General features: G+C 39.5%; 1 protein-coding gene across 4 annotated transcripts in view; it reads right to left on the bottom strand.

Annotated features, from left to right (window-relative positions):
- HHAT (hedgehog acyltransferase) overlaps nt 1-12,719 on the bottom strand; it is a 163,831-nt gene that overhangs the window by 101,302 nt on the left and 49,810 nt on the right. The gene's annotated exons all lie outside the window — the stretch shown is intronic.

The following is a 12,719-nucleotide window of genomic DNA, read 5'->3' as shown; positions in this document are numbered from 1 at the left end:
ACTGCAAAGTATTCGACAATCCCATCTCTGCCTCTTGAAGAGGTCAGAAACTAGGACAATATCATGACTTGCACAGTGCAGCTCCATCATCCTCAACACAACATCCAGTGTCCCTAGCTCAACACTCACCATATCTCATGCTTTGGCAGGAAACCAGTAAGCCCTGGGTAGGATTTTACAATGCTATCCTGGTTCCATTTCTGAGGAACACTTAATAGCTTACTGACAGGTAATGATGTACTGGGCTTATTAGAGCACTAAGGAGCACAGCAAGGCCTACACCATCTGCTTTCAAGGTAGATAAATTATCATATTGCAATCATTCTTAAAACACATAGGAAAATACCTTTAAAATACGCAATCTGATCTAATAGGGTTCAGCTGGTTCACATTCTCTCAATAGGGTCCAGTGAAGCTTCCCATACATTGTCTGCATGAAATAGATACATGGAAAGCCATATTAAGTCAGATAAAAGGTAAACAAAAGAAGATTTGTCATAACTGTAATGGTTAAAAAAATGCAGATTCCATTCTTTCTACTTATCTCACTCGGACAAGAAAGTTACATTGAATGTCATCTTAACATACTGTTTATTCTCTTCACATCATGTGTGATCCAGGATAGTACATCTATTCAAAACAATACTCAAAAGATTTCTCTTTGTTCCAAAGTTATTTTCAGGCACTGGTAAGTGTGCTGTATTTTATGTGAAACAGTCTGTGCTTGTCAAACCACATTCTTGCTTGTTTTATAAAAACGCTTATCCTATCCCCATCACTACAGTATCTGAATGCATTCTGGTACTGTATTAAAAAAACAAAAAACCCTAAACCCACCATACTCTGTGGTTTATTCACTCACCACAGAGAGAAAAACGTGTCCAATATAGCATAGCAGCTTGGTATGGAAGGAGACTGTGCATACATCGTTCAAAGTGCATTTGGAAATGAAGTAAGCAAGGTTTTAGAACACCGCTCTGCCTATGGACTAAAAGGGGATACCATGGCCCTTAGTTTGGGTAGGTGCTTGCTACAAAACCATGGGCTATATTACCAGACAGAATAAACTCCTGAAAAGATTATCTTTAAACCTGCAGGTAGAAGGCCTCGTTACCTTTGAAGATTAGGGTTACTGACCCTGGCCTGCCTTCTAGATAGTTACAATGGAATCTTTTGTGTCTGAGCCCCACAGAGCCCAAACCTTGAACTTGATTAGTACTTAGTAGAGCAAGAGTATAGAGAATGCAAATTAGCTTTCACATGTTAGTAGCAGCCCACTGTAGTGAAAAAATGCACTAGAGTATTCAGTGCCAACTAGACCATTCAATGTACATCATCACACCATGGTACTATCTAAGAACAATAGAAGTTTCTCAGCAATGAAAGTTATAAAAGACAGAGCGCTCTCTGAACATAACAATACTGTTTCACGGGCACATTGCATTGTGCTGCTGAAGATAGCTAAGCTACAGAATATCTGCATGGTATAAAAACAATCGGTAAAAAAACACCCTTATAAAAAAATCAAGCAGTGTTGCCCTAAAATCCAGTTCCAAATCCTGTCCTGTCCTCCCCTGACACTTGAGTTGTATGAGCTAGTACTTGACTGCACCAAAGGAGGAAATTGCTTATTATATTACCCATTATACTTCTGTAACTATGTATGAAAATAGGGATGCCATCTATAGATATGAAACATTGCATAATGACAGCCTACAAACGTATGTCACCAGGGAAAAAAAAAACACAACGACAAGGGGGCTGCAAACAAACTAAATCAAACCATTGCAGGGATAATAAGAACCATCGTCAAAGTTGCCCTTCCGGGGTAAAGCCAATTGTTCATAATTTGTAACTGGATCTAAAACATGCCTCCCCTGAGGCAAGGAGAAGAGGGAGAGAAATATGTGAAACACCACAAAATGAGCAGATCTTGCCCCCCTTATCCCACCCAAACAAGGCGCTGCACTGAGTAACAGTGAACAACCTGCATGAACCATATGGAGCCTAGTTTACATTTACAGTGTTCCCATATGCATTGGATGTATATACGTTGCTCAACACAGCTATTTTTAGAGAAACCTTAATATGTTCATCAGGACACAGGAACACTTCTCATAGAACATCATGGAAATGCAGGGACATAAACACTTCCAGAATAGCCTGTTCCAGCTACCTACATGGGAGTTAATGAGGTGGACTTTTGGAACATAAGAAAACAGACTGGGGAGAATGCAGAGCAGGGCTGATTGACAGGGAGCAGACACTGTAATTAGCTGGAATTACTGGTCATCCTTGCTACTGATTTTATCATCATCATCATCAAGAACTATCTTGAGACAGTGGCTAGATAAGGGCACCACAGCACTAAGCAGGCTACCTGAAGGGGCAAAAGCAAAAGTTAAGAGTGGCAGAAATTATAAAGGCTAGAAAAAACCCAGCTGACTCCGAGTAAGAAAAAGAAAAAAGCAGAGATAACATGAATACATGTTTTAAAAAGAGACAAAATAAATTTACCTATCACTTTCAAAATTCCAAACCCTTAAATGCGCCGAATGGAAAAGGTTAAGCTAAGGAATTAAAATTGATTTAAAAGGCAGAGAGAGAGTGGCTACCAGAAGAACACAAGCTACAGAAACAACTTGAGAGATCACACTGCAATGGAAAAGTCAGCTCAGGTACAATGATACAAAAATGTAATTTTCAGCAATTTTCAGTAGTTTTCATGAGCAGTTTTCATTTTTTAGGGAAAAAGCCTCAAAGTCTGTGAAAAATCTCAGTCAAAATTTGGCATTGACAGCAAGGAGGCATAAGATAATAATGTTTGGCTGTCTAGAATTGTCTGTCATGTATCATGTAAACATGGCGTAATGCTATTTTTTTCCACAATCAAAACCTACTGCATTTAATTTTCTACAATTCTATTCCTTAGATGTACACACTGCAAATAGGATGTTAGAAGATTTTGGTGTTGTACCAGAAAAATATGATTGGGACAAAATTTCATGTAACTAGTAAGTATCTAAGTGAAAACAGCCTACCTATTTCAACATTAAGAATTTCAGATATTTGTTTTACGTAAACACATCAAAAAGTAGGATATTGAACCTACAATTCCTAAGCCCAGGGTAAGGTACTTAACAGGTATCTCCATTTACAGCATATACGCAGTTTTTTTGGAAAAGTCTAAGAAAGGGAAGAATAATTATAGCAAAACTTATACCAAATTTACATACATGCTTCACAACGGTCACATTTAAAACATCCTTCACCTTAAAGATAGGTATCTTTCATCACAGTCTTTGGTATATACCATAAAAACTTCAAAGGCCAAGCCAGAGCAATCTGAGCTTGAATTCAGTGTAATTATCTAGGGAGCAAGCAAAGATCATGTTACTGATTTCTTCACCTTTTCTCACTGTGGTAGCTGCGCTGTAGGATTGAACTGCCTTTTTTGTGCAAGTTGCTGGGCAAACAAGGAGAGGGTGCATGGATTATCAAAGGAAAATTGGTCATTGGAGGACTTCCCAGATAGTTTAAGACAAACAGCTGTAAAGGAACTGAAAGACAATAAAAGTTTCACTCTCAGCTTCAATTATGTATATAGTTCATAGCAAAAATGACTGGTATGAACACTGAGTTAAAGTAACACAGCCTAATGCAGTAATCTGCTTAGAAGCTACCTTCTTTAGGACACAATGAGAGGTTTTAAATGACCAATGTTACAACTACTTAATGGATTGAGATCCTAATACTGAAAATAAGCAAGTAATACAAGACCTGGCTGTAGAAAAATTCCTAAATCAACTTATGAATCGTACACAATTCTCTTGGAGCATCCACAGCAGCTGGGAATGTAGGGACAAGGAGACTCCACCAGCCTTTCATGTTTCTTTGTCCAGAAGACAGTTGCATGGGCCAGTGCACTGGCCGCCTCATACAGGAATTCTGGCTCAAAACAAGGGTTTAGGGAGGAGACACACAAGATGGCCTAAAGAGCCATCATAATACATAGGATGAATTAAGCACCAGGAGGATGGATGAACAGAATTTTTTAACAGCCAAACTACTGAAAAATGGACACCAGAGCCACATTCCTGACACAAAACTGTCCCACGGCATCTGAGACAAGGATTCAGAGCCAAAAACCTGTTTTAGATTCAGATCCAAAGTCACAGCCTTCGGTGTGTTGTGTTAGAACACACATCTATAAGCAACTAAGTGAAGCAGATACTGTGTCTATAGACAACACAGAGTACTTTTACCTTCACACACAGACATCTATTACTACAATATTCAGTAGGCCCATCAGTTTGATAATATGTAAATAATACATCCAGGAACACAGACAGCTAGGACTCCGCACACAGTGCTTATCTGATAGTGCTTTATAAGATAAAAGCAGCACGTTTCTCTATAAATATAGTGCTTTATTGGCCAGCCTGTATGATTTACCAGGATTGCAGAATCCAGACGTTAGCAAAATACTGACAGCAAAAATTTATGAACATCATCCTTAGGAATTGGATTTTTTTTATCTTTAAGGACGAGGAAAATAGATGGTCCTGCTATAACAGAAAATGGTGCAAAGATGCTGGACATCGGCTGAGGAAGAATACTCTTAACCTAAAATGATCAATAGGAACCTATTTCAGAGCAGCTCTTGGGTAACTTGGAAAGAGACTTTCTGGAGACCTTTTCCAAGCAAAGAAGGTTTTCCTTTCCCAGATCAGAAAGGCAGGATTGGAGGATTCATTCATTTCTGCCTTTATTTAAATAACTGAGAGTCTGTTAACTAAAGTGGTTGTGGCAGTCTCCTACCAGGGCTGAAAGACAGGGTAATAAGCCTAAGATAGCTAATTACAGCAGCAACCATCCGAAATCCTCTCGGAATCTGTTTCACAGAAATATCACTTTTCTGTGGAATAATTACCTCTTACATGCCCAATCCTATTCCTGACATGCATATTTTAATGCTCTGACATTTTAATGCCATCTGCCGCCAAGAAGCCCAGCCTGCCGTGCAGTCAGAACTCAATCCACGCACTGTCTTCCTACTCCCCATCACTTCACGCTTCCCCTGAATACAGAGGAATTGCTTCTCCAATGCCCAGCGTTATGATTTACCCTTTGGCAGCGTGGGTAGGAGACACTACCAAAAGCAAACAATAGCAATTTTCAGCCTGTTTGTACATTTTGTGGCTATGGTTTCTGTCAAGTGAAGAGGAATCAAAGCCCGTTGCTCTTGGAATCACCAACTGCCTTTAGATCATGTCTTCTGAGGCATTTGTGTATGCAATAGAAATAACAAACGGTCCCATTTCTTCCTCTTCCTCGTCAACCCATAGCAATGAAGGAAAAAGCCTCCTCTAGTGTTATTTACCTCAAATCAGTAAAGGGGCAGGTACGATGAAATTATAAAGTGCCTTCAGTCAGATGGGATTAGTTGAGGCTCTTATCTTCACTTTCCAATATCTTATAAACATTGGCAACATTACCTTGCATACAAAAAAGCAAAGAGAAAAAAGCATGTACGCCACAGAGACAACATTTTGTCTCAGACCACCTGCATAGTAGGAAGATATTTTGGGTTCCCCCCCCCGATTCAAGACATCTAAACAGTGTGGCTTTACATTTCAGATTAAATCAATAAAGCCCTAATAGTATTTAGAAAAGACTTACAGACACTAAGTAGTATTTTCCCCTACATTCGGGCATCTCAGCAGAGCTAGGACTGTGTGCTGTACACTGAGCATGTACAGATAAATGTGCAGAAACATGGAGAAACAATACATATGTCCCTATGTGTGGTAAACAGTGATTTTAAAAACAATGGACTCAATCCTAATTCCAGTTACATCAGTTGTGAGACAGAAGTGCTTCTACAAAGACGAAAGACTACAAATAATCATTAATCATGCAGTTATTGAAAACACAGGAGCATTTTCCAACACAACTATATTGCCATTACTACATAGAAGACAACAAGTAAAACCGTGCTACTGTCCTCTGTTCATTCTCCCTATTATTCCCCCATTTTCTAAGCCTAGTGATCGACAACACATATTATCCGTTCCTATCAGGACTGGAAGATCATTGATGCTGCCGTGCCAGTGCTCCCCTCCTTGCAGGCTGCCACTAATAACTTTTCTGACCTGAGGCTTCTCACAAAGTCAACAGAACTGTGCACTGCACAACTGGTTGCCAGGTGCTCATATATAAGTATTTCATTGATACCTTTTTGTTTAGTAGCAACAACTCAAAAAAGCACAGATGGAATGATATTAAACCCAGAATAAATTAATATAGACAGATCGCAAACTGTTTTATTACATATAAAAGAATGCAAATAAACCAGCTCTCTTTAGAGCTTCCTTTCTTTTCTTTGTATCAAAAAAATGTTAGACATCTTTCCAAAAAATTCACACCACTCTGAAAATTACAACCAAGATAAACCAACAAAACAGAGGAAGCAGTGTTCATCACCCAATGTACATCTAAACAGAGTCATTTGGGAGCTTTCTTCATTAACATGATTTCCTAAGGACTAGTACTAAATTGATTACACAGAAAAAGAACCCCATACCCCTTTAATGTTGATCATAAATTAAAACCAAATCAAAATGTAGGAAAAAGATACACCCAACAAAGGATATTGTCTAAAAACACTTCTGTAATTTGTTTCAGGACTACTAAAGTACATCTCTGTATACATTTTGTTCAAAAGACAACAACAACAACATGGAATGGTCTTACGGGGAAAGCTCTCAAACCTGCTCTGGGGACTCAGCATGCTCAAGTAGCCCTCTGAAACACCTCTGCACTAATGCAGGCAGCATGGGAACAAACAGGAGGAGCTAGAGGTCTGTGCAGTTCCAAGACTTGAGTGCTGTGACAGATGGATACAGGCTCTTCAGGAAGGACAGGATGGGAAGGCCAGGAGGGGAACTTGCCCAATATGTGAGAGAGCAGCTGGAGCACATGGAGCTCTGCCTGGGGATGAGTGTCACTGTACTGGGTATCTGCTATAGACCTCCAGATCATGGAGATAAGACCTTCTTCAAACAACCAGAATAAGCCTCATGTTCACAGACCCTGGTCCGCATGGGGGACTTCAACCACCCCAATATCTGCTAGAAGGACAACACAGCAGCCCTCAAGTAATCTAGCAGACTTCTGGAGTGCATTGATGACAACTTCCCAACACAGATGATCAAGGAACCAACAAGGAAAGGTGTTCTGCTGGACCTCGTACTTACAAACAACAAAGAACTGGCCAGGGACAGGAAAGTCAGAGGCAGCCTTGGCTACAGTAACCATGAGATGATAGGCTTCAGGATCCTGAGAGGAGGGAGCAGGGCAGAAAGCAGGACCACAGCCTTGGATTTCAGGAGAGCAGACACCATCCTCTTCAGAGATCTGTTTAAAAGAACCCCATGGGATATGGCTCTGGCGAGAAGAGGGGCCCAGGAAAGCTGGTTGATATTCATGGATCACCTCCTCTGAGCTCAAGAAAGGTCCATCCTGACAAAAAAGAAATCAAGCAAAGGCAGCAAGAGGCTTGCATGGATGAGCAAGGTGGTCCTGACTGAACTCAGACATCAAAGGAAGCGTACAAGAGGTGGAAGTACTAACTTCACTGTTAGTCTTCTGAGGCCTTATGAGTCTGAACTACGGGACATTTTGATTGCCAATTTATTTTTCAATGATCCTTCTGACAAAACTAGGACCTACTGCATGCACCTCTGGGTTTGCATCAGCGGTTCTGGGGGCAGCATCCGGACCTAAAGTCACATAGTTCTTCAGAGAGAAACAAAGTCTTTAATTCTATAAAATATATAGAAACAGAACAAAACATGTTTTGTGTTGATCTCAACACAAACATTAGGATCTTTTTGAAGAAAATCATATGTATTTTCAAGGTCTGAAGCTGTATGTTATGAGGACACAAACAACAAAGCACAAAATGCTGACCCAACATCATGGCATTAACAACTTTGTTGTTTAATAATGAGGAGAAAAAAATCACTTTACTCCTGTGAAAAGTAGCCTAATGTTTATTCACACATATACACTTATTCACATGTTACTACACTTTTTAAAAGTCCTCTTCTTACTATAAGCTGGCATAAAATGTCAAGCCAGCAATTCTGTGGACTGATGATATAAATATTTAATATCTACAAAGTCATAACAATATTTTCTACCTACTGCCCTCAAGAGGTTCCATAGGATACATGAGAGGAGTTGGCATGCTGTGACTGCTCTGCACAGGTTCTGGAGGTTCTATGCTACTTTCAATGAAATGATAATCACCTGGTCAAGATGTATGCTGCCTCCTAGACACTGATCATAATCAGCACAAAGATATGTTGGCTTTCTGTGATTAAATGATTTGTCAGTCTGATCCTAAAAAAAAAAAAAAAAAGAGTTGTGCACCTACAGCTCTAGCAAGAGCATGTAACTCCAACACATTTGCCTCCACAGCTGAAACATCTTAATGAAAGCAGTCATCATTTTTGTAATTTACTCCTGAACCCTTCAGACACACCATCAGCTGAAGCAAGACACTTCTGCCTGAATATTGCTTTCTGAGCCTTTTGTTATAAAGCCATGTTTAAGGTGAAAGAAATTTGAGGAAAATAATTTCAGGCTTTCCCCATTGATTTGGTCTGTGCACTTGACAGCACTTCATAAAACCTTGTCTCACTGCTCCTTGTTTGAGGTGGATCAAGTTTTCATCTTTCCTCAGTTTGACAGAACCGGAGGGAAAAAAACATTTAAAACAGCCATGTGAGGCACAAAAATAATTTGGAGAGGAACTAAGGGCATGTATGGTACTAGACACTTTTTGAAACTCACTTTTGAGCACTATGCCTCTGACATGCACACCCTTCTCTAAGCACTGTCCAAAAAGCAACCACAGTTAATGTTCTGTAATACAGATACTTGCCTCCTAGCACAGTAATGTCTTTTAACTTGGTAACATTAAGCAAACAAGACCATGTCTACTTTGAGCAATCTATGTATCACTGTACCACACCTGCAGTTTTGTTGGCACATGCTGTAACTCTTCTTCCCAGATTGTGCCCAGAAATTCAACCACAGACAATTCAATCACAACTTTTCACTTAGTTATAGCTATGCTAACTTGCCACTATTAATTTTTGAGAATCAAAAACCTGAAGAAAGAGCTTGATATCACATCTACAAGAGAGTAGAAGTAACAGAAGATTGGCCTGCAAGAGCAATTTCTGCCTGGTGTATTCAACACTCTGTCCCTATTAAGGCTACTTTTTATACAGAAGTGAAATACTGATGGCTTCCATTCAATTTCTTTACTTGAAGTCAGGGCTTAATTCCTGCTATGACAACTCCTGTAGGCAACTGGAAACCTGCATAAGACAGAATACCCTGCAGTACCACAAACCAAAACCTGAGGCAAAACCATTAATACAAAATTGCAAAGTTATTCATTATAACTTTTGCTCCTTAACCACTGCTCTTGAGTCATGCTAAGCTCTGATCAGACAGTTCAAAACACCACCAACAAATCTTCAGTTCTGGAACGAGGAATGAGAGAAGACAGGGAAAATCTTGCAAAGGTGGGTATCTCAGTGAACTAGAACTGTTGCCTATAAAAGCAGGGACAAAAAGTGACAGAAATCCTGGCAACAGAAATTCTTAAAACCAGATTGAAAGCAGTACAGCCAGTACTGTAGTAAACAACAGAGTACTGTTCCAGACCACTAGAGGACCACTAAGAAGTTATTCTCCAACTCCAAATTATGGAAGTCAAGGGACAACAAAAGCATTCAGCTAACTGATATCTCACTGAAACTAAGTTAATCCAAGAAATAAAAGTTGGTTTTACATTACTGAAGTCAATTGTTCATTCGACAAAAATTAAAGATCACTAACCCCTTCTGCTGAGTTTAAGCTTAATTACTGTCATGCCAACATAGAGAGAATCACCTTGAAATAATAGCCCAGAATTAAAATATGAATCTGAAGCATTTTCATCAAATTTTAACATACTTGGGTGTTTCTTAAAATTGTATCAGATTATGTAAAACATGTATTTTGTATTTGCAATTATTATTTTGTGAGGAATTAATTAGAAAGGTAAATTATACGTAATATTGGTCTTCTTTCTTCCGGCTCTTCTAATGCTAAAGCCGATTTCTAAACATAAATCACTGTTTCCTTTTACATTCCTTTTTGTCAGTTCTGTAGATTCAGGGATGATCAGCCCTGCAAAACCTGCCTGTATTTTGACAATAGGCTATATGATCCAAATAGTAAGCAACACTCTCCCATTTAAAAACTGCTAAGTGACTCCAAGTGCCAAGAGAGTGCAGCTCCTACTCTGAGAGTTCAAAAAGAACAAAGTGCTGCAGGTAGCCCCCTCCTTGGAGGGCATTACACCTACATGGCAGCAATTCTAATCTAAACCCCTAGAGTCCAAAAGCCAGCGCACACTACAAACCATCACACATGAAGATGCCACTCCTGACCCCAGAAGTTCACGAACCACAAATTGCTGAAGACAGTTTACCAACAAGGCTTGACCCAGCTGTACACACCTCCTCGCTAGGTGCTCACTGCTGACTGCTAGCAAAGACAGTGCTTGGCCAGGGTAAGCTCTGCTCTGACCCCCCACGGTTGCTTTTATACTTGTAGTTAACTTTTGCTCTAACCTACCAGGTTCCCTAAAAGGAGGTCTCCCAAAATCTGAGGAACTAAACAAGACTTCAGGTGACCTTTCTTCAAAGTGGAGGCACTGTCTCCAGTTTAAGAGTCTGCCCCCCCCATCCAAGGTACAATAATTTTGCCTAATGATGCTTTGACCTTATGCAAGTTAGCACTCATACTTGAAACAGCAATAAAAAACTCAAATGATTGCTTATGTTTTCCTCATCCAGCATTTCACAATGAAAAAAAAGCTATTGCAAATTTGAAGATCCCATTCTTCAGAAATGCAGAAATGTATTTTGTCCAGTCATGGCTTGCTACTAGCATTACATACAGTTATTTGGTACCACTTACTTTATTCTTGCAGTGCTACCCCAAATAAAGAGTACAAATGCAAACTCTCTCTTTACACTGATCATACAAATATTGTTCTATTGGTTGTGACTAGATAACCAACAACTTAAAATACAATTTTTATGGGTTATGTTGTTGGTTCAGTTCAAATCACAGTGAGGGAAAGAAATCATAAATATAATAAAAAAACATTTCCACAGAGAGAGGGAGGCAAAGAGGATAAAGCAGGTTTCCATAGTTACTTTGTTAACCATCTCCATTTTGTTGTTGACATAGTTTAAAAATTACAGGACACTATAAACAAGAAGAAATTAAATATTTATTAAGATCTACACTACAGAAACTCCCACCATATGTCATGTCTGTTTCAATAGCTGACTGTTTGATGAAGTTCTAAAAGACACACTGACATCTACTAGTTGCTAGTGCTATCAAGTACATTATATAGGACAAACCCTTATTGAACACGCACAGAGGAAGCCCTTGACTCAAGTTCATTTACTAAGATTTCATCTGTAATTTATTTCCAGTAGAAGACGATCCCTTGCCTTGAAACCAATGATAAAATTACAGGTGTCTCACTTATAACTAAAAGCTCTTACTTGGCTGTCAGCTAAAACTAACTGACTGCCAAAGGCTGCTCTCAGGCTCTATCCATTTCAACAGCTGCAGTTTTAATCATTTACTTCTAATGCAAAAGAAGTTCCTCTTATCTCAAGTCATCACCCTAAATGAAAGGTTAATTCTGTATAACAGCACTTTTAAGCAAAAATATCATCTAAATCAGGTCATTTTGACTTCCTAGGCTTCTTATTGTTTGGGGGAGGAATGACAAGTAACTCTGTGATACCACTAGTACTGGGAAGACGCCTGACTCGCACTCAAAAGCCGAGAAATTCTATACAGAGTCCCCAGCACAGTGAAGTCTGGAGGTATTTTGGAGTCCTTCATATTTGCATATTGACTCCATTCAGTTAAGGGGCGGCGCATAGCCTTAGGTCCTGTATGCATAGTCATCATGCAGCAACAAAGCACAAAAAAACCCAAGGTAGCAAACTCCAACACCGACAGCAGTCCTGCAGTACTGATTTCAGTACAAGGTGATAAGGAGAATCATAGAATTTAGGTTGGAAACAACCCTTAAGATCATCAAGTCCAACCGCTAACCTAACACTACCACGTCCACCACTAAATCATGTCCCTAAGCGCCATGTCTACGCATCTTTTGAATACCTCCAGGGATGGTGACTCAAGTAGTACAGTACAGTCTAAGTAGCATACAGAGACCGAGACAGACATATTATTCTAAGAAGCAACATTTTTCCTGCTATGTCCTAGCCAAAAAGCGTCCTGAAAACTGTTATGCAGCTTGAACACAATCAGCCTGTCTACCATCCTACAGGCAAAGTTCTACATTTCACTGTTGCTGTGTGTTTGCAAAAATTTCTATCAGTGAACACATATTATTCTTTTAGACAAGCTGTGAATCCTGCAGAGGTCAGCTAATCTCTCCTCCATGGCAGGATCAATTCTACTTAGGTTACTCTTGAAGAAGATTTGCTCCCGAGTTGTTGCTACACTCTGAGGGCATTCAAATGAGAAAATTTACCTGAGCAACTCATGGCCTGTGTTGGTTCCCCTTTTCCATCCGTCCAGAAAAGGTATTTTAT

This window comes from Ciconia boyciana, chromosome 3 (genome assembly GCF_034638445.1).
Source record: "Ciconia boyciana chromosome 3, ASM3463844v1, whole genome shotgun sequence".
Taxonomy (NCBI): Eukaryota; Metazoa; Chordata; class Aves; order Ciconiiformes; family Ciconiidae; genus Ciconia; species Ciconia boyciana.
Note: the sequence above shows the minus strand (reverse complement) of the source record. Positions and strands in the feature narration are given on the sequence as shown.